The following is a 21224-nucleotide window of genomic DNA, read 5'->3' as shown; positions in this document are numbered from 1 at the left end:
CATTGCCCAGCCTAACCAGGGTTTCACCCCACATGTGTGGTGCCCTCTTAGCGCCATAAGTCACCCCCCCCAAAGTCTCCCCCTTTCGTTGACCCATCAGCCCTAAGGATCTCAGTACTATACGCTCACACCACAGTCACAGTCTGCAGGGATGAATCTGCCACAAACAAGGTAGCCATTCAAATCTTAGCTCAAACCCCTCCCTGGCTATGTGACTTAGAGAGACTGGCTACCCGATCTCAGATCCCCCATCTGTTAGATGTTAAGGCTTACTTTCCTGAGCTGTCATGAGGCAGAGAGGAGACTGTAAAAAGGCTTTGTGATCTGAAGTGCTGCAAAGGTTATTTATGTGATATTGAGGGTCTGTATCTCTCCTGGACCTCTGGTCCTGACCCCATGTGAGCAGGTTCCAGGCCCCAAGTCCCTGGAGGCCAGGATCCTTGAGCTCAGGCCCCTCCAAAAGAGTTCAGCTGTCAGCCTCAGTGGGCCGTGCTGGGGTTGGGCTTGAGTGACTGAATATCCATCGCTCCTTTTGCTTTGCCAGATTGTCCCAAGAACGCTGTCCAGTCATCAGTGCTGAAGTGGTATTGGCCCCTCTGGCTGCCCACCTGCCCCAGCAGGCAGCTGCCCCTGCCTCCAGCCTCCAAATAGAACTTGGGCCAGGAGTTCCCCTGTGGCTCAGCAGGTTAAGGACCTGAGGTTGTCACTGCTACTGTGTTGCAGATTCAATCCCTACCTGGGAACTTCCAGATGCTGTGGGCAAGGACATAAAAAAAAGATAAAGAACTCAGGCCAAAATCCAGTGTTTCCACACTGACCAAAAAACCTGCAGGGTTCTTTTTATGGCTCAACAGTTGTGACCACTGCTGGTTTGAACCAGAAGTATTCCAGTATTCCAGTCCAGGCTTAATAGGGAAGGCCAGAGGTCAGTGACTTGTCCAGGCCACACTTGAATCCCATGCCCTGTCTGGCACCAGTACAAATTCTCCCATCATGGACATCACTTTGGCCACCCCAGACTTGTCCTGTGAGTTGTCTTTGGAGGCTAAGGACATGGAATTCTCCATGATTTTCAAAGGCTTAACTAGACTTCACCCACATCCATACCATGCTGACTTCCTACCTTTGGGTCCAGAGATGGTGACTCCAGCAAAAAGAAAATTCCTAGAGTTCCTCTCATGCACATTGCATTCAGTAAAAAATACTCCTTCTTCTTTCTATTCTGAGTGACCCCCAGCCTCCATGGACAGCCACACCCCTCCTGCTCCAAAGTCCAGAGAAAAATGTGGCTCTGCTGTGATGACAATGAGATTGGGGAAACCAAGAGGCAAAGGAAGCGTGGTACAGCTCCTCTAGGCAGTGACTAGTTCAAGGAAAGGCAGGTATGATTCCAGGCCCAGGAACTAGATGTCCACACTGGCATGGCCTGGCTCTCCCTGGACCCCCAACATACCCTCTTAGAGACTGTCTAAGGCTGCCTCATGCCTTCGCAGCGTCAGCCTGAGGCTTCAGGCCAGACCTGCAGAGAAGTGCAGTAATAATCAAGGCAGATTTGTTGCAGAGCTCTGCTGCCGGCAGGCGCTGTCCAGCACATTCGCGAAGGGCCAGACCGGCGCCCAACGCCAATGCCTGGTGATGTGCGTGGAGCCGCGGGCTCGGCGCCCGGCACCGCCAGAGGGCGCTCCAGGTCCAGATTGGCCCTGGCTCAGCACGCACCGGCCCTGGACTGGAGCACAGCTAGCTTCCGACTTTGCTTGAGAGGCAAAATTGCCTCACCACCCCCATGTAGGAAAGAGTAAGTCCGCACAGCGAACATCGCCAAGTGGCGGGAATGAGTGTCGAGAGCATGGGGCTGAGACAGGCGATCCGAGAGGCAGGAACGTCTCCTCCATGAAAGCAAGGCCCAAGTCAGGAGAGCTGAGGGCTCCAAAAGTGACTGGCTGTCCAGAGACAGTTCCCGTGGTGCCCGTTTCCCCGACTCGCGGCAATCCCTGGAATGGAGATCTAGCTGGAAGCTAGCCACCCCGCATCAGCCTGATGAAAGGGAGCTTTGGGGTACTACCTAGGGCGCACCCCTGCCCTGCCCTGCCCCTTCCTGGAGGTCATGATGAAGCGGGCAGATGGATCTAATTACGCCCCACTTGGGCTGTGTGTTGCCCTTATCTGAGGCCAGAGGTTGATAAGGTTGGGCTCTCTGTGCAGCCGTAATAAATCTCAGCTTCTTCCTGCAGCTCTGACACCTCTATCCCTTCAAGATGGCTACGACAGGTCTTTAGGGGACTGATAGGTTCCCAGAAGGATGGTGACAGACACCCCCCCAAACCCCCAATGTGGCTGTTCACCTTGGAAACCTGCTGCAGACATGGTTACAGTCTGGTGCAAGATATACACCCTCTCCCGGGAAAGAGATGCTCAAGCTGGGTGGCAAGAAACAATGGCCTATGGGACTCCACCCCTCCCCCCCTCCCTTGACCTCCCCTTCCTTCTTCTTCATTGTTCCTGCCATAAACTTGTGCCACAGATCTTTATAAGCCTAACATCTCCTCAAAGTCCGGGCTGGCATCATTTTGAGCTCAGCCCGTTCGTTTTGGACGCCTTAATAAATCTCTCTTGCTTTACTGACTTGGCCTTGCATGTTCCTCCCTCGGCAAATCTAAAAGAGACCCACTTCCAGATTCTCATCTGCTTCCCTCACTTTACCCTCTGGTGTAAGAGAAAGCTGTTCAGACATCAAAGGGTGTGAAGCTGCTGATGGGGCCTGAGCTTCTGGTGGAGTGGACCCAAGTCATATAGTAAAATGACATTCATTCCCCAACTCCAGACAATGACAGTCTGACCTTCCAGTTAGACTCCAAGGAGAACTGCCAAACAACAACAGAGAGAGAATAACTGCCTTATCTACAGCAGAACTGATGGGAGAGCACAGACCTTAAAATTCACTGTTGTTTCATGAATACACCCTACCACCCCCAACCTCACACTTTTCTTTTCTCACACCCCCTCCTGCTTGCAAATCCACATAGGTCTCCCTACACATAGAACTACAACAAAGAGAGAGCAAAGAAATTGGGACCTCCCAGCCAGATTCTCCAGAAACCTCCAAGGATCCCATGTGGAGTGGCAGTGGGGCTGGGGCTTGCACAAACCTCTTAACTCACCGCATGGCAGGTGCCAGGGAGGGGGACTTTTGCCCTCTACTTGTCTTGAGTTCTTGTGGCTGCACTAAGAATAAAACTGAACAAGACAGGAGAAAAAGAAACAAACAAACAAAATTCTCATTTTGTCTTTTTTAGAACTGCACCTGCAGCATATGGAAGTGCCCAGGCTAGGAGTCGAATCAGAGCTGTAGCTGCTGGCCAATGTCACAGCAACTCGGGATCCGAGACCATCTTTGACCTACACCATAATTCATGGCCAACATGGGATCCTTAACCCACTGAGCGAGGACAGGGATTGAATTCACATCCTCACATATCCCAGTCAGGTTCATTACCACTGAGCTCCAAAGAAACAAAGAAATAAAATTTAATTCATGTGCATGGAGATCCCATAGAAATGAGACCTAAAAAATGACCAAAGCAGGGAGTTCCCGTTGTGGCTCAGTGGTTAATGAATCCGACTAGGAACCATGAGGTTTTGGGTTTGATCTCTGGCCCTGCTCAGTGGGTTAAAGATCCAGCGTTGCCATGAGCTGTGGTGTAGGTCGCAGATATGGCTCAGATCCCTAGTTGCTGCGGCTGTGGTATAGGCTGGTGGCTACAGCTCCAATTAGACCCCTAGCCTGGGAACTTCTATATGCCGCGGGAGCAGCCCTAGAAAAGGCAAAAAGACAAAAAAAAAAAAAAAGAAAGAAAGAAAGAGAGAAAAAGACCAAAGCAGCCAACCATTTTTTATTTGTTTGTTTTTTGCTTTTTAGAGCCGCACCCGCGACATATGGAGGTTCCCAGGCTAGGGGGTGAATCGGAGCTACAGCTGCCTGCCTACGCAGGATCTGAGCCATGTCTGCAACCTACACCACAGCTCATGGCAATGCTGGATCCTTAACCCACTGAATAAGGCCAGGGATCAAACCTGTGTCCTAATGAATACTGTCAGATTCATTTCTGCTGAGCCATGACGGGAACTCCTCTTTCTTCTTTCTTTCTTTCTTTTTGCAGCCTCACCTGAGGCATGGGGTCTAATTGGAGTTGCAGCTGTGGCCTATGCCACAGCCATGGCAATGCGGGATCCAAGCTGCATCTGTGACCTATACTGCAGATTGCAGTAACACCAGATCCTTAACCCACTGAGTGGGGCTAGGGATCAAACCTGCATCCTCACAGAGACAACATCAGGCCCTTAACCCCCTAAGCTGCAATGGGAACTCCCACATTGGCCATTTCTTAAGCAACTTCAATTCAAAATAATAAAAATGCCATTGAGGCACATTTGGGGGCAGCCTACCCTGTCCCTACACAGAGAAGCATAGGAACTGTGCTCAGTGGGGAGCAGGGTGAAGGAAGCGAAATCCCCGGTTTCCTTCCCCATCTTTTATTTTATTTTTATTTTTATTTGTTTCCATTATAGCTGGTTTACAGTGTTCTGATAATTTTCTACTGTGCAGCAAGGTGATGCAGTCACACATACACATAAACATTCCTTTTTCTCACATTATCATGCTCCATCATTCCTTCCCCATCTTTTAAAACCAAATACAAAATAATGACTTTTCAGGAGTTCCTATTCTGGCTCAGTGGGTTAAGAACCTGACTAGCATCCATGAGTATGTAAGTTTGATCCCCGGCTCCACTCATTGGGTTAAGGATCTGGTGTTGCTATGAGCTGTGGGTATAGGTCACAGATGCAGATTGGATCTGGCATCGCTGTGGCTGTGGTGAAGGCTGGCAGCTGCAGCTCCAATTCAACCCCTAGTCTGGGAACTTCCATATGCCGTAGGAGCAGCCCTAAAAAAAAAACAAAACAAAAAAAAAAAACAAAAAAAAACTCTTCAGACAAATACAAAGCCATGAGACTTCTTCAGCAGAACTGCACAAAAAAGTTATTCAGGCAACAGGAAAATAATACCAGATGGAAATTAAAATCACAATGTAGGAAGTTCCTGTCACTGCTCAGGGGTTAGCAATGCTGACTAGGATCCATGAGGATGCAGGTTTGATCCCTGGCCTCACTTGGTGGGTTAAGTGCCCGATGTTGCCGTGAGCTGTGGTATAGGTTGCAGATGTGGTTCAGATCCCACGTTGCTGTGCCTGTGGCATAGACTGGTGGCCACAGTTCCAATTGGCCCAGGAACCTCCATATGCCACAGGTGCAACCCTAAAAGACAAAAAAAAAAAAAAAAAAAAAAGACCAAAAAATTTTTTAAAATAAATAAAATCACAATGTAATACCACACACCTACAAGAATGACTAAAATTATAAAGACTGGCAGCACCAAGCACTGGCAAGGAGGTGGCTAAGAACTAGATGTTTGTGCCTGTCCTCCGCCCCCACAATTCATATGTTGAAATCCTAGCCCCGATGTGATAGTATTCAGAGGTGATAAAGTCATGAGGATGGAACCCTTGTGAATGGTATTAGTGCCCTTGTATAAGAGACCCCAGAGAGCTCTCGTACCGTCTTTCCTCCACAAAGAGGCACAGTGAGAAGAGGACAGTCTGTGAAGCAGGAAACAGGTTCTCATCAGACACCAAATCTGCTGGCATCTTGATCTTGGACTTCCCAGCCTCGAGAACTGTGAGAAATAATGTTTGTGGTTTAAGCCACCCATTCTCTAGTATTTTGGGTATAGTGAATGGACAAAGAAGTAGGGTGCTGCTTTAACAAATACCTAAAAATGTGCGAGCAGCTTTGGAACTGGGTAATGAGCCAAGGCCAAAAGAGTTCTGAGATGCTTGCTAGAAAAAAACCTCAGTTGCCATGAAAGGACCTTCAAGGGTGAGATTTGAGTGAGGGCTCAGAAGAGGAGGAGAACTGCAGAGAAAGCTTCAATATTCTAGAGAATACCTAAATGTTGGTAGAAATACGGATGGTAAAGGCCGTTCTGAAGCGATGTCTCCAAAGGAAATGAAACAGAACTTGTTAATGGAAATTGGAGGAAAAGTGATGCTTAGTATAAAGTGTCAAAGAACTTGGCTGAACTGTGTTCCTGTTCCGGAGTTTTGTGGAAGGTGGATCTTGCAAATGATGACACTGAATATTTAGGTAAGAGATTTCTTTCCTTTTTCTTTTTTTTTTTCTTTTCTTTTTAGGATTGCTCCTGTGGCATATGGAAGTTCCCAGGCTAGGAGTCCAATGAGAGCTATAGCTGCTGGCCTATGCCACAGCCACAGCAATGCCAGATCTGAGGTGCGTCCACAAACTACACCACAGCTCACATCAACACTGGATCCCCAGCTCACTGAGCAAGGCCAGGGATCAAACCCATGCCCTCATGGTTACAAGTCAGATTCATTTCCCCTTAGCCATGACAAGAACTCCTAGGTAAGAGATTTCTAAGGAAGCATTGAAGGCATGGCTGGGCTCCCCCTGACTGCATCTGGTAAAATGTGAGAAGTGAGAAATGACTTAGAGGTGGAATTGCTAAGCCAAAAACTGCAGAACTTAGAGATTCTCAGCCCAGGCATATTGTAAGAAACAGAACACCAATGGTGTGGCCCCAGCAAACATCTGATCGGGAGAACTGTTTGGATCAGCCATCTAGGAAAAAACCAGGTAAAAGTCTTCCAAACAAAGAACAATGGGAAGATGACCATGAAGGCTAGTCAGAGCTCACTGGGGCTGCCATTCCCATTATGGTCCAGAGGACACAGCGCTGGCCAGGACAGAACAATTTCAAAGGGTACAACTGCCTCTCTGGTTCCAGGAGGCAGGATGCCCCACTCCACGCCTCACTGTGTCCCTTCACCCCCTGCAGAGAGCCTAGAGCTGAGCATCCAGCTAAAGGGGATTATTCTCCAGCCTCAAAGGTTTATTTTTATTTATTTATTTGTTTATTTGTCTCTTTGCCTTTTCTAGGGCCGCTCCCATGGCATATGGAGATTCCCAGGCTAGGGGTTTAATTGGAGCTATAGCCGCCGGCCTACGCCAGAGCCACAGCAATGCTGGATCCGAGCCGCATCTGCAACCTACACCATAGCTCACGGCAATGCCAGATCCTTAACCCACTGAGCAAGGCCAGGGATTGAACCCGAAACCTCACGGTTCCTAGTTGGATTTGTTAACCACTGCGCCACGAAGGGAATCCCGACAGCCTCAAGGGTTTAATGTTGTTTGTCCTGTTAGGTTCGGGACTTCCTTCGGAACCTATTACCCCTTCTATCATGCTTCTCTCCTTTGGGGGTACACAGTCTATTGAATCACTGTCTATAGAACACTAACTAATATAGGTCAACCATACTTCAAAAAAAAACTCATGGAAAAGCAGATGAGATTTGCTGTTACCAGAGGTATTTTTTGGGGGGGGGGGTTGGATGAGGGTAGCCAAAAAGTACACACTTACAGTTGTAAGATCAATAAGTATGAGGGATGTAAAGTATAATTAATATAATTAACACTGCTCTATCTTCTTAAAGTTGTTAAGAGAGTAAATCCTGGAGTTCCCGTTGTGGCTCAGTGGTTAATGAATCCGACTAGGAACCATGAGGTTTCGGGTTCGATCCCTGGCCTTGCTCACTGGGTGAAGGATCTGGTGTTGCCGTGAGCTGTGGTGTAGGTTGCAGAAGCGGCTCAGATCCCACGTTGCTGTGGCTCTGGCGTAGGCCGGAGGCTACAGCTCCAATTCGAACCCTAGCTTGGGAACCTCCACATGCTGAGGGAGCAGCCCTAGAAAAGGCAAAAAGACAAAAAAAAAAAAAAAAAAAGAGAGAGAGAGATTAAATCCTGGGAGTTTCCATTGTGGCTCAGCAGAATGAACCCAACTAGTATCCATGAGGATGTGTGTTCAATCCGTGGCCTTGCTCAGTGGGTTAAGGATCAGGCATTGCCATGAGCTGTGATGTACGTCACAGACACAGCTGAGATCCCAAGTTGTTGCGGCTGTGTGATGTAGGCTGGTGGCTACAGCTCCGATTTGACCCCCAGCCTGGGAACTCCCATATGCCACAGGTGGAGCCCTAAAAAATAAACAAATAAATAAATACATTTTAAAAAAAGAGAATAAAGCCTGGGAGTTCTCATCACAAGGAAATTTTTTTTTCTATTTATCTAATTTTGTACCTCCATGAGATAATGGATGCTCACTAAACTTACTGTGGTAATCATTTCATGGTGTGTGTAAACATCAAATTATTCTGCTGGCCACCTTAAACTTATAGAGTGCTACATGCCAATTACATCTCAATAAAGCTGGAAGAAAAGGAAAAAAGAATTGTCAAACCGTTCCAGGAAGAGGACTCTTGAGATGACTTATTTTGCTACTTACTAAAGCATGTTGCTTGATTGACTCTTGATGACTGAAGTCATTTTTCCCAGAAGACCAGCCAGTGTGGGGAGATTTTTCTGGAGCCCTAGGCAAGGAAGGTAGATTTCCAGGGGTGCAGTTAGGCTGACACAGGTCATCCAATCCTTCATCCCCATAGATGTTCCAGACACATGGGGCAAACTCCCGTGAGAAGAAAACTTGACATTCATTTACCACCAAATGGTTGTTTTTAAATTGGGGGGGGGGGCTGAGGCTATAATTAAGATAGACATCACAGAGGAGTCCAACCTTTGGCAAAGTTTTATTTATTTTTTATTTTTACGGCCACACCTGTGACATCTAGAAGTTCCTGGGCTAGGGGCTGAACTGGAGCTGCAGCTGCTGGCTTGTGCTACAGCAACGCCAGATCTGAGTTGCATCTGAGAGCTACACTGCAGCTTGTGGCAACGCCAGATCCTTAACCCACTGAGCGAGGCCTGGGATTGAACCCGCATCCTCATGGATGCTGGCTGGGTTCTTAACCCTCTAAGCCACAATGGGAACTCCAGGCCCCCCTCATTCTGCCACACAGAGCAGTTGCCTGCAGCCTCCGGGTGTATTTCTGAGCTAACCAAGAACTAGTTGCTAATAATTTCAGCAGAATTAAAACAGAGAAAGAAAAACAAGTGTCCCTAGAAATATTAGCAACCTATACCTTCAGTGATGCCATCATAATGGTCAAAGTTCGAATATATTAGACTCCGTCATAAAGGGAAGTCCTAAAGGCAGTGCCAAGGTCAGAAATTACTTGAAAGAAGCACCCTGAAACAAACCATAGCTTGAAGAAATACCTACTCTTTTAAGAGGCAGCAGGTGCTGACTGTCTGAGGGCCAGGCACCCCATCTCCCCACTCAGCCAGTCCAGTCCAGGCCACTCAGAGAACAGAAGGGAGTCTGATTTTGTTGAGCCTTTTGAAATCCTTTCTGTCTCTGTCTCTCCCTCCCTCTCTCTCTTTTTCTCATTTCTTCTTTGTTTCTCTTTAGTTTCAGAGCCCCCAGCTGATTATGTCCATAACCTCTTACTGCTCCAGCGGGAGCAAGAGCTTGTTTGGAGATTCCAGAGCAGCAGCATGCACGGCCATGACCAAGACAGGAAATGGTCATGCAGAACAAGGGTCCACAAGCCCTTAGCGGGAGGCCAAGTTCTGGGCTGCTGTTCGGTGGTTTCTCAGAGGTTTCTCTGAATTGGAGTAAGGTTTCCCAGGCTTCGGGTCTTACCTAGCACTGGCCCTCCTCTTCCTCACTGTTGGCTTGGGGCAGTTCGCAGCCCCTCTCTGGGCCTGCAGCTGGTCTGCACATAGAAGGTAGGTAACACCTCCACCAGCCATGGGGGTGGGGGGGGCAGGGTTGTCCCCGCCCACGTCATTTGCATAATGTGGGCTTGCGCTGGGAGGCCTGGCTTTTAGTGGAATCCGTGCTTCTGGCTGGGTTCAGGTGACACACCTCACCTCGCCAGCTGTGCATGGGAACCTGCTTTCTGGGTCTGCTTTCCAACCCTGGCCATCCTTGCCAAGGGAAAAAAGGCGAGACTCGTCCCTTAACGAATAATTTTACATAATTACAGAGCTGCTTTGACTTTGGGTCTGCACTGATTGGGCTCAAGGGCCATGGGGAAAAGGCAATCATGGGGGGGGGGGGAGGTGGGGGAGAGCAGAGTGGAAACCAGGGACCTACCGAGGGGCCCCAGGCCGGAAGACCCTCCCAGGAGGTTCCGGGTCCAGGAGCCTTTGGGTGTGGTCCTGTCAGAAATGAGTCCTGACTGGCGAGTTGTAACCGGCCTAGAGCGCCCAGGCTCACGAGACTAGGCATTATTCATAGACCGAATCATGGTTTAGAAGGATCTTGGCCCCAGAGGGGATCCCAGTCTCTTCAAGTTTCTCGCCACACATTCACTCACCCTCCCAGGGCCTAAAAGGGCAGCCATCTCTAAAGGTCCCCGCTTCTTTGTCAGGTCAATGCCTGGGCCGCCCTCCATCAAGAAGGACAGCCCTTCATCCCCACCCCCGCCCATCCACCCACCCACCCCCATTCCCCCATACTTGCTCAGGGCCCGCCCCAAAACCCCGCCCCGTCCCCTCCGTAAGAAATTCTGGCTAAAAGGCGAGCGCAGGGACCCTGTAGGGCACCGCTCACCTGCTCCAAAGGCGCTGTCCAGCCCACGGTGCTGAAACATTCTGGGTCCTGTCACCTGAGAACTGAAAGCAGTCCCGGCCTGCAGCCGCCATTCACAATCCGAAAGGATCCAGGCCTTGTCCACACTGGTCTAAAAATCTGCAGAGATGCTTGTGTGCCTCTGTGGGTTTAAACTGGAATCACCTGAGGAGGCCAGGCTCAGGAGAGGACCAATGTTTGTCCAGGAGCCACACAGCTCAGGAGAATGGATACTACTCAATTCCCGTGTTCCATCCAGGAATCAGTAGGCATTCACCCCCTAAGAGCATCCACGCTGGCCCCTCCCCAACTTGTCCTATGAGCTGTGTGGGGAGACTGGGCCCAGGGAAGCGTCCGTTCATTTTCCAGGAACTCAGTTCTTCCTACCTGCATGCAAACCCAGCAGGTCCTGCTGCCTGAAGGGAGTGGGGAGATGACCCCAAGGTTTTCTCCCAAACACATTCCCTGCAGTGAAGATACCTCTTCTTCCACTCTGGATGACTCCCAACTTCCAGGGTGTTTACAACCCCTACCCACCCCACCCCCCAATGTCCAGACAGGCAGGGGAGATCAGGTGTCCCTGGTGAAGGGCTCTGCAATTTGGAATCTAGGATCTTGCCCTTGAAGGAGTAAATGACACGGTTGCCTAGTGAATTAATTGAGCATAATTGCGATGGTGGTCATTTTGGGTAGCATGAAGAAACTAGGTACAGCTTCTGGGGCAGAAATTAGTCCAAAAAAGAGGGGCCAGTAAGACACCAGAAGAAGTGGCCGCTGCCCAGAACCAAGCCCACATTGGACCTGCTATGCTCTGGCTCACCCAAGGACCCCACAGGTGACCATCATGGCAGCCCAGGACCCCGTTGTACCTCCTTACCTGAGCCTTGGTTCAGGTTGGGAGACAGAAGAGGGAAGAGTCTAGGTAAGGGAGTTTTGAAAGAAGTTCCCGTGGTGGTTCAGTGGTAATGAACCCAACTAGTATCCATGAAGATGCGGGTTTGATCCGACTAGGAACCATGAAGTTGCGGGTTTGGTCCCTGGCCTTGCACAGTGGGTTAAAGATCTGGCATTGCTGTGAGCTGTGGTGTAGGTCACAGCCACAGCCTGGATCCAGCATTGCAATGGCTGTGGTGCAGGCCAGCAGGTGCAGCTCTGATTGGACCCCCAGACTGGAACTTCCATATGCCCTGAAAAAAAAAAAAAAAGGCAAGAAAGTTTTGAGAGGTTGCAACAGAGGAGCTGGATCTGTTACCAGCCCTCATTTGACAGAAGTGAATGTCATGTCTTTGTTTCCTGAGATGCATGAAAGGACCAAGGTCCAGTGCCTACAACTGCCAGGCAACCCTAGCTTAAGTTTTCCCAGCGTGTGCAGTGCATTCTGTCTGGACATGGCTCACGGAGCCCCAAAGGGACAATGCACCTTGGCAGGGGGCTGAGTTCACACCATTAGGAAGAACTGGCAGCAGCCTTGGGATTGTTGAATAACCCAGAATAAGAATTCTTTCTGGAGTTCCCGTCGTGGCGCAGTGGTTAACGAATCCGACTAGGAACCATGAGGTTGCGGGTTTGGTCCCTGCCCTTGCTCAATGGGTTAACGATCCGGCGTTGCCCTGAGCTGTGGTGTAGGTTGCAGATGCGGCTCGGATCCCACGTTGCTGTGGCTCTGGCGTAGGCCGGTGGCTACAGCTCCGATTCGACCCCTAGCCTGGGAACCTCCATATGCCGCGGGAGCGGCCCAAGAAATAGCAACAACAACAACAAAAGACAAAAAAAAAAAAAAAAAAAAAAAGAATTCTTTCTTTCTTTTTTTTGTCTTTTTGCCATTTCTAGGGCCACTTCCCACAGCATATGGAGGTTCCCAGGCTAGGGGTCGAATCGGAGCTGTAGTCCCTGGCCTACGCCACAGCCACAGCAATGCCAGATCCGAGCCGCATCTGCAACCTACACCATAGCTCACGGCAATGCCAGATCCTTAACCCACTGAGCGAGGCCAGGGACCGAACCCGAAACCTCGTGGTTCCTAGTCGGACTCGTTAACCATTGCGCCACGATGGGAACTCCCAGAATAAGGATTCTTAAACCTGATTATTGTGCTGCATGGTGCATCAAGTTGCTGGACCCCCTCCTTATTCGGGGTGCCTGCTGGCTCACCCTGGATGAGTGCCCGAAGATGGGCAGTGCTGCGCAGCCCCCTGAAGGGACAAACCTGTGTGGGACAGGAGTGGACAGTCAACCATAAGATGAGATGATCCAACCCCAACTCCCAACACATGGTAGCCCCCATGACAATGGACTGACAACTAATGTTGCCCCAAGCATCACAGGGACCCCAAGAGGCAGATAAGGTGGCTATTAGTAGACTCCTTAGGCAGATGGGAAAACAGAGGGGCAGAAACAGTGGGAGACAGTCACCAGAGCTGCAGAGAAAACCCACCTTTCTGGTGTTTGGTGCCATGCAACATCCTCCTTTCTGTCCTCTGCTCTCCACGTGCCCCACCAAAGAGCTGATGCCAACGGAGGTCCCCTCAGCCAAACAGCTCCAGTTACCACGGAAAGTAACAAACCAACCATCCCAGGATCTCAACAACATAATCCTAGGAGGCCAGGAGGAGGGCTTCTGTGCAGCCAGCCCCACAGCCACGGCAAGAATGTGAACAGCATCCAAGGAAGGAAGGAGGATACTGGGTGGAGCCTGGGGAAGGGTAGGGATCCTGGAGGAAAACTGGCCCCTCCTGCACGTGCTGGGCCCTCAGGTGGTACCACAAGGGCTGCTGTAGCTCAACTGCTGCAATGAGAAGCTGGAGGCAATGAGGGCTGCTGCAGCTTCTCATTGCAGCAGTTGAGCTACAGCTGTGCCAGGCTCTCCTTGGGGAAGAATAGGAGTCTAAACACATCCAGCAGGCCTGGCAGAATGAGGGAAACTGAGGGGCCGTTGCTGGGCACCACCAAAAGACAATTTCCCCCAAAGCCTGGCATGGCAGGGATCCTGCCACATGGAATGATTGGGCATCAACATGAACAGGAAGAATTCCACAGTCCGATTACCCGGGGCGAGGCTGGGAACATCACACTGGGCCATGGACAGAGCAATAACAACCCCTCATACACACTCCTAAGGTGGTCCCTAACCCCTCTTCGGCCCCCACCCTCAAAGCTTCCTCCCCTCCAAGCAGAATTGGAGGCTAAGGTTGAGAAAAATGTTCCCAGAAAGTTAAAGAAAGGAGAGATACAGAATAGATTTTTTTAAAAAACAATAAGAAACTTAAATGATGAAACTTCACGTTAGTTAGGAGTTCTAGGAAGGGAAAATGGTAGAGAGGAAATTATTAGAACTATTTTTTGGGCGTTCCCGTCATGGCTCAGTGGTCAACAAAACCGACAAAGATCCATGAGGATGAGGGTTCCACCCCTGGCCTCACTCAGTGGGTTAAGGATCCGGCATTCCTGTGAGCTGTGGTGTAGGTGGCAGACGCAACTCGGATCTGGACTTGCTCTGGCTGTGGTGCAGGCCGGTGGCTACAGCTCCAATTGGAGCCCTAGCTTCGGAACCTCCATATGCCATGGGTCAGGCCCTAAAAAGACCAAAAAAAATTGTTAGACCTATTTTTTAAATCCCCATTTACCTGGAGCTCTGGGGTGCAGGTTTGATCCCCAGCCCAGCAGAGTGGATTAAAGACCCAGCAGCACTGCTGCAGCTATGGTGTCATAGGTCACAACTGCAGCTTGGATCTGATGATTGGCCTGGGAACTCCATATGCTGTGGGGTGACCAAAAAAGAAAAAAAAATGCCCATAATGAAAGATTATGAGTTGACAGGTTGAAGAGACTCATACCACACACCCACAAAGTAGATGGAAAAACACCACCCAAGGTACGGCACTGGGCTGTGCCCATGGCATGCAGAAGTTCCCAGGCACGGGATCAAACCTATGCCACAGCATTGACCCCAGACACTGCAATGCCAGATCCTTAACCTACAGTGTCACAAGAGAAATCCCATCCAGAACTTTTTTTTTTTTTTTTTGTCTTTCTGCCATTTCTTGGGCCGCTCCCAAGGCACATGGAGGTTCCCAGGCTAGAGGTCCAACTGGAGCTGTAGTCCCCAGCCTACGCCAGAGCCACAGCAATGCAGGATCCGAGCCGCTTCTGTGACCTACACCACAGCTCACGGCAATGCCAGATCATTAACCCACTGAGCAAGGGCAGGGACCGAACCTGCAACCTCATGGTTCCTAGTCGGATTCGTTAACCACTGCGCCACGACAGGAACTCCTCCAGAACTTTTTATTTGTAGACTTATTATTATTATTATTTTTGGTCTTTTTAGGGCCACACCTGAGACATAAAGAAATTCCCAGGCTAGGGGTCAAATGGGAGCTGCAGCTGCCGGCCTATGCCACAGTCACAGCATGCAGGATCTGAGCCACATCTGTGACCTTACACTGCAGCTCACAGAAATGCCAGATCCTTAACCTACAGAGTGGGGCCAGGGATCGCACTTGTGTCCTCATGGATACTAGTTGGGTTTGTTCCTTCTGAGCCACAATGGGAACTCCTATTTGCAGACTTTTTAATGGTGGCCATTCTGATTGGTGGCCATTGTGACGTGCATTTCTTTAATAATTAGCAATGAGGAACATCATTTCATGTAGCACTGGAAATTTTCACAATACTTATAGATAAAACTATCCTAAAACTTTCTGCAACAAAAGTAATGACACACTAAGGACTAGGAAATGTTATAGCACACTGGAAGAATACAGGAGAAAACATCAAACTTTGGAGGGAAAATTATCTCCAACGTAGAATTATCTACCCATTCGAACATCAGCCAAATGTGAAGGTGGAAAGAAAATATCATTAGATAGTCAAGATCTCAAAAATGTACCTTCCATGTACCTCTACCAGGAAACTGCCAGAGAAGGCACTCTGCATCGAACACAAGGAAACGAGCTAAGAAAGAAGAAGCCAGAAAACAGGGACCTGTTATAGGAGCGGGGCCTGGGGAGAGATCCCTAGATGAGGGGATAGTGCTGCTCTTGGGTGACAGTTCCCTGCTGGCAGCACTAGGCAGCTCCCCATCCAAACAGGAGCAGGAGTCTGAGAGCCTGGAAGAGAAGAGGGGCTGGAGGCACGGGCTGTGATTGGCGGCATGATCATTAGGTGTTTGCCGGCTCTGGTGGTCAAGCCAGGAATGAATTAATCATAAGGGTATAGAAACAAAACAGAGTCCAGGAGTTTCTGTCATGGCTAAGTGGTGAACGAACCTGACGAGCATCCAGGAGGACATGGGTTTGATCCCTGGTTACAGACCCACTGTTGCTGTGGACTGTGGTGTAGGTCGCAGACATGGCTCGGATCCAGTGTTGCTGTGGCTCTGGTGTAGGCCAGCAGCTACAGCTCCGATTTGATCCCCAGCCTGGGTGCAGCCCTATAAAGACAAAAAGGCCAAAAAAAAAAAAAAAAAAAAAGAGAGAGAGAGAGAATCCAGAATTAGACTACACCATAAGATCAGGTGATTTTCGATAAATATGCCAAGAATAATCTTTTTTTGGGGGGGAGGGGGTCACAGCAATGCAGGATCCCAGCTGTGTCTGCAGCCTACACCACAGCTCACAGCAACGCTGGATCCTTAACCCACCGAGCAAGGCCAGGGATCAAACCTATGTCCTCATGGGCACTAGTCGGGTTCATTAACCATTGAGCCATGGTGGAAACTCCAAGAACAATCTTTTCAACAAATTGCTATATGTACCAAAAAAAAAAAAAAAATCAACCACAATCTTATACAGCATAGAAAATTAACTCACAATGGATCGTGCATTGAAAAAGATACATGTAAGGAGTTCCCTTCATGGCTCAGTGGTTAACAAACCTGACCAGGATCCATGAGGATGTGGGTTCCATACTTGGCCCCACTCTGGATTAAGGATCTGGCGTTGCCATGAGCTGTGGTGTAGGTCACAGTCATGGCTCAGATCCCGCATTGCTGTGGCTCTGGCATAAGCCAGTGGCTGAGGCGTAGGCTGGCAGCTGTAGCTCCAATTTGACCCCTTCCATTTGCCACATCTGTGGGCCTAACAAGCAAAAATAAAATTATATAAAGACATGTACATAAATGCTCCAAAAATTGCAGAACAATCTGAAAGTAGCTGCCTCTAGAAGGAGGAAACTGGTGTGGGACATATAGGACAAGGATGCTATTTTTTTTTTGGGCTATGCTTGTGGCATATGGAAGTTCCCTGGGCTAGGGATTGAATCCAAGCCAAAGTTGTAACCTGTGCCACAGCTGTGGCAACACTGGATCGTTCACCCACTGTGTCACAGCGGGAACTCCAAGGATAATTCTTTTCTGTTTGTTTTTTGAGGGCCGAACCCATAGCATATAGAGGTTCCCAGGCTAGGGGTCTAATCGGGGCTGTTGCTGCTGGCCTACGCCACAGCCACAGCAACACCGGATCCAAGCCGCATCTGCAACCTTCACCACAGCTCACGGCAAGGCCGGATCCTTAACCCACTGAGCGAGGCCAGGAAGTGAACCCACAACCTCATGGTTCCTAGTCAGATTCGTTTCGATGCACCACAACAGGAACTCCCAAGGATGATATTTTTATCATAAGCTTCACAGTACTCTTATTTTTCTTCAACCATCTGCCTATATAACTCAAGCACGAATAAGTTAAATTTAAAACAACACCAGAGGGCCGCTGAGATCTAGTTGTGTGGGCATCAGGCGCAGTCTGGGCCTGGTCTGGTGAGCGATCCTGGGAAGTGATCACAGGGGGCACTGTACTCTCAGGAGTCAGGTTTTGTCCAGGAGCTGAGGCCTGGGCCACTCCACTGCCCAGCTGGGCACAGATCTCAGTGATTCATTTTCTCCCTCTCTTTTGGGGGGGGCCATGCCCAAGGCTTGTGGAAGTTCCTGGGCCAGGGATTGAACCTGTGCCACAGCAGCAACCCAAGCCACTGTAGTTACAGCACCAGGTGCTTAACCCACTGTGCCACAAGGGAACTCTAATTCACTCTCCTCTATTTTTTTTTTTTCTTTTTCTTTTCAGGGTTGTAACCTTGGCATATGGAGATTCCTGGGCTAGGGATTGAATCAAAACTGCAGCTGCTGGCCTATGCCACAGCCACAGCCACACCAGATCTGAGTCCCGTCTTCAACCTACACCACAGCTCACTGCAACACTGGATCCTTAACCCACTGAGCAAGGCCAGGGATCAAACCTACATCTTCATGTGGGTCTTAGCCCCCTGAGCCACAATAGGAACACCCCCTTTTTTTCTCACTTTCCTCTTACTTGTGCTTGGAGTCCCTCCCCTCTGTCCCCACTGCCCTCAGTCACAGCAGTTCTCACCCTCCCGTCCTCATCCGTCTCCTTGACTGTCTCTTCCAGGGGACTGAGAGCCCCCCAAAAACTGGAAGATGTACCTTTTTTTTTTTTTTTGGTCTTTTTAGGGCCACACCCGCAGCATACAGAGGTTTCCAGGCTAGAGGTCGAATCCGAGCTGCAGCCTCCGGCCTACACCACAGCCACAGCAACACCAGATCCGAGCCTCATCTGTGACATATACCACACTCATAGCAATGTTGGATCCTTAACTCTCTGAGGCCAGGGATTGAACCTGCATCCTCATCAATGCGAGTCAGATTTGTTTCCATAGAGCCATGATGGGAACTCCTGGAGGACACACTGCTTGTGGTTCTCACCTACCCCCTGCCCCTGATCTTCAGGGTCTGGCCCAGGACTGGCACACTAGAGAAACTCAACCCTCTTGGGCATGGATGCTGACAGCCTGGGTTCACAGACAAAGGTCTTTTGAAAGTAAAATGCTAGGCCAGGTGGTTCTTCTAACCAGCTGACTTGTAAAATGTGTTCTGTACCAGCTGTGGTGCTGCCACCTGAGACCCCGTGGCCACCCCAGGAGCCTCTGTCCTCCCCCTGCCGGTCCTCAGCATTGCCCCTGCCCCTGTGCATACAGATGCCAATGAGGGGCAGGCAGGCTAATCCAGTAACCCCTTCACCCAAGTAACCCAGCTCACTTCCAGTGTGCTCTGAGTATGTGCCAGGCAGGGTACCAAGTAGTTTATGTGCCCTGGCTTTCTAACCTGCTCAGAGGTCATTTTCAGAGAGGACACTGAAGCTTGGGGTGCAGGGTAAGTGTTCTAGGCTCCTGCATTCTGCCTTGGGCCAAACCCAGGGGTTAATTCATAGCCTCAAGTTAGAAACTTGTCCCTCATGGGCAAGGACCCAGCGTCTCCAGAAAAAGGCCCTTGGCTTAGCCAGTAAGGCAGAGTCAGGCCTAGGTGGTCCCCAGTACACGAGCCCAATCATCCTGCTGTCCCTGGGGGCCCAGGTACATGGCAGGGGATTCCTGGACCCCTAAGACCCAGGAATGGGAATGGGGAGAAGTGAGAAGAAGGTGGCAATGGGGATGATATATACAGACCAGATTAATGTAAGATTAATTTTTTAAATTATAGTTGATTTGCAATGTTTTAGGTATACAGCAAAGTGATTCATATATATATATATATATATATATATATATATATATTTCAGACTATTTTCCATTATGGGTTATTAAAAAATATTGACTATAAATCCCTATGCTAGGTAATAGTTTTTGGGTTTTTTTTTTTTTTTTGTCTTTTCAGGGCCACACCTGTGGCATGTGGAGGTTTCCAGGCTAGGGGGCAAATTGGAACTGTAGCTGCCAGCCTATACCACAGCTACACCAGATCTGAACTGCATCTGTGAACTATACCACAGCTCACGGCAACAGTGGATCCTTAACCCACTGAGCGAGGCCAGGGATCGAACCTGCATCATCATGGCTACTCGTCAGATTCGTTTCCACTGATCCACGATGCGAACTGCTCCCCCCTTATTTTTTTCTTTTTAGGGCCACACCTGAGGCACATGGAAGTTCCCAGGCTAGTGGTAGAATCAGAGCCACAGCAATGCCTGATATGAGCCACATTCGTGAACTATGCTGCAGCTGTGGCGACGTGGGCTCTTTACCCCCTGTGCAAGGTGAGGGATTGAACCTGCATCCTCATGTTCTTAACCCAATGAGCCACAACGGGAACTCCTAGCATGTATCTATTAATCCCAAATTCCTAATGTATCCCTCCCCCACTCCAGATAATGTAAGATTTAAATTCAGTTCTGCCTGGACCCGTACTGCACATGGGGAAGGAACACAGGGAACTGAGGCCCCACAGTCCTGGTCCTGACGGCTCAGGGAAAGGCAAACACACATCCCGAAACAGAATCTTAGGGTCAGAGGTACTGTGCAAAAGAATATCAGGCATCGAACCCAGCCAGCAGGCAGGAGATTGGAGAAGGCTTCCTGGAGGAGGTGACAACTGACCTGAGTTTTACAAAATGAGTAGATTTTAACCAAAGAAGGAAGGAAGGGCAATCTAAGCTGAGGGAACAGAATGAGAGAAGGCACAGAGGTGTGGTGTGCGAGAGCATCTGGTGAGAGGCAGGAGTACTGAGAGGTGACTGGAGAGGAGGTCCCTGGGGACAAAGAGGTGAGCTTGTTTGTTGGGATCCCTGATTTTATAGTGGAGGGAATGGGCTGAGAGCCACGGGACCCTAGGTGATGCTGGACCTCAACCACATCTTTGAAATCCAGGAACAAAAGTCCAGACAGGAGTGGCCCTCCTCAGGAAGTCACTTTCTTCTTCTGCAGGAAGGGAGCAGGGCTGGAATTCAAATCCTAGCCTTAGGAGTTCCCATCGTGGCTCAGTGGAAACAAACCTGACCAGTATCCATGAGGACGCAGGTTCGATCCCTGGCCTCACTTAGTGAGTTAAGGATCCAGTGTTATCGTGAGCTGTGGTGTAGATCAAAGATATGGCTTGGATCCCGTGTTGCTGTGGCTGTGGTGAAGGCCAGCAGTTGCAGCTCTGAGTCAACCCCTAGTCTGGAAATCTCCATATGCCAAAGGTGCGGCCCTAAAAAGACCAAAAAACAAAACAAAACAAACCTCTAGCCTTCTGCCCCTCCCAGTGCTCCTTTCATGCCATCCCCCTGCCTTTTCTCACCAGGAACCCCGGCCTCTACTGGACCTGGTCCTCTGGATCCTGTGATGGGCAGCTGATACCAGGAAGGGTCCACAGGGGCTCCAGACACCCATCAGTGTCTGCTGAAATTAATCCCCAAACAAAATAAGGCCTTTTTTTTTTTTTTTTTTTTTTTTTTTGTCTTTTCAGAGCCACACTTGCAGCACATGGAGGTTCCCAGGCTAGGTCTAATCAGAGCTACAGCTGCCAGCCTACACCACAGCTCATGGCAACGCCAGATCCTTAACCCACTGAGCGAGTCCAGGGATCGAACCTGCAACCTCATGGTTCCTAGTTGGATTTGTTAACCACCGAGCCACAACGGGAACTCTTCCAAACGAAATAAGCCTTAATCGATAGCCTGAACTCCCAACCTGGATCTCTGCGATGGAGAGCAAAGACAGGAAAATCTCCCTTCTTGCCAGCCCTGAGAAAGCTGCAGCCCTTCTCCTCTTTGGTGCACCCCACCCTGCCAGTCCTCCCTCCGCTATTGAGGGAGTCCCGGGGGAGGAAACAGAGCAGGGAGGGGGCTGG

Source organism: Sus scrofa, chromosome 12, assembly GCF_000003025.6.
Source record: "Sus scrofa isolate TJ Tabasco breed Duroc chromosome 12, Sscrofa11.1, whole genome shotgun sequence".
NCBI lineage: Eukaryota > Metazoa > Chordata > Mammalia > Artiodactyla > Suidae > Sus > Sus scrofa.
The sequence above is the reverse complement of the archived record's forward strand: the minus strand, read 5'-3'. Positions refer to the sequence as shown.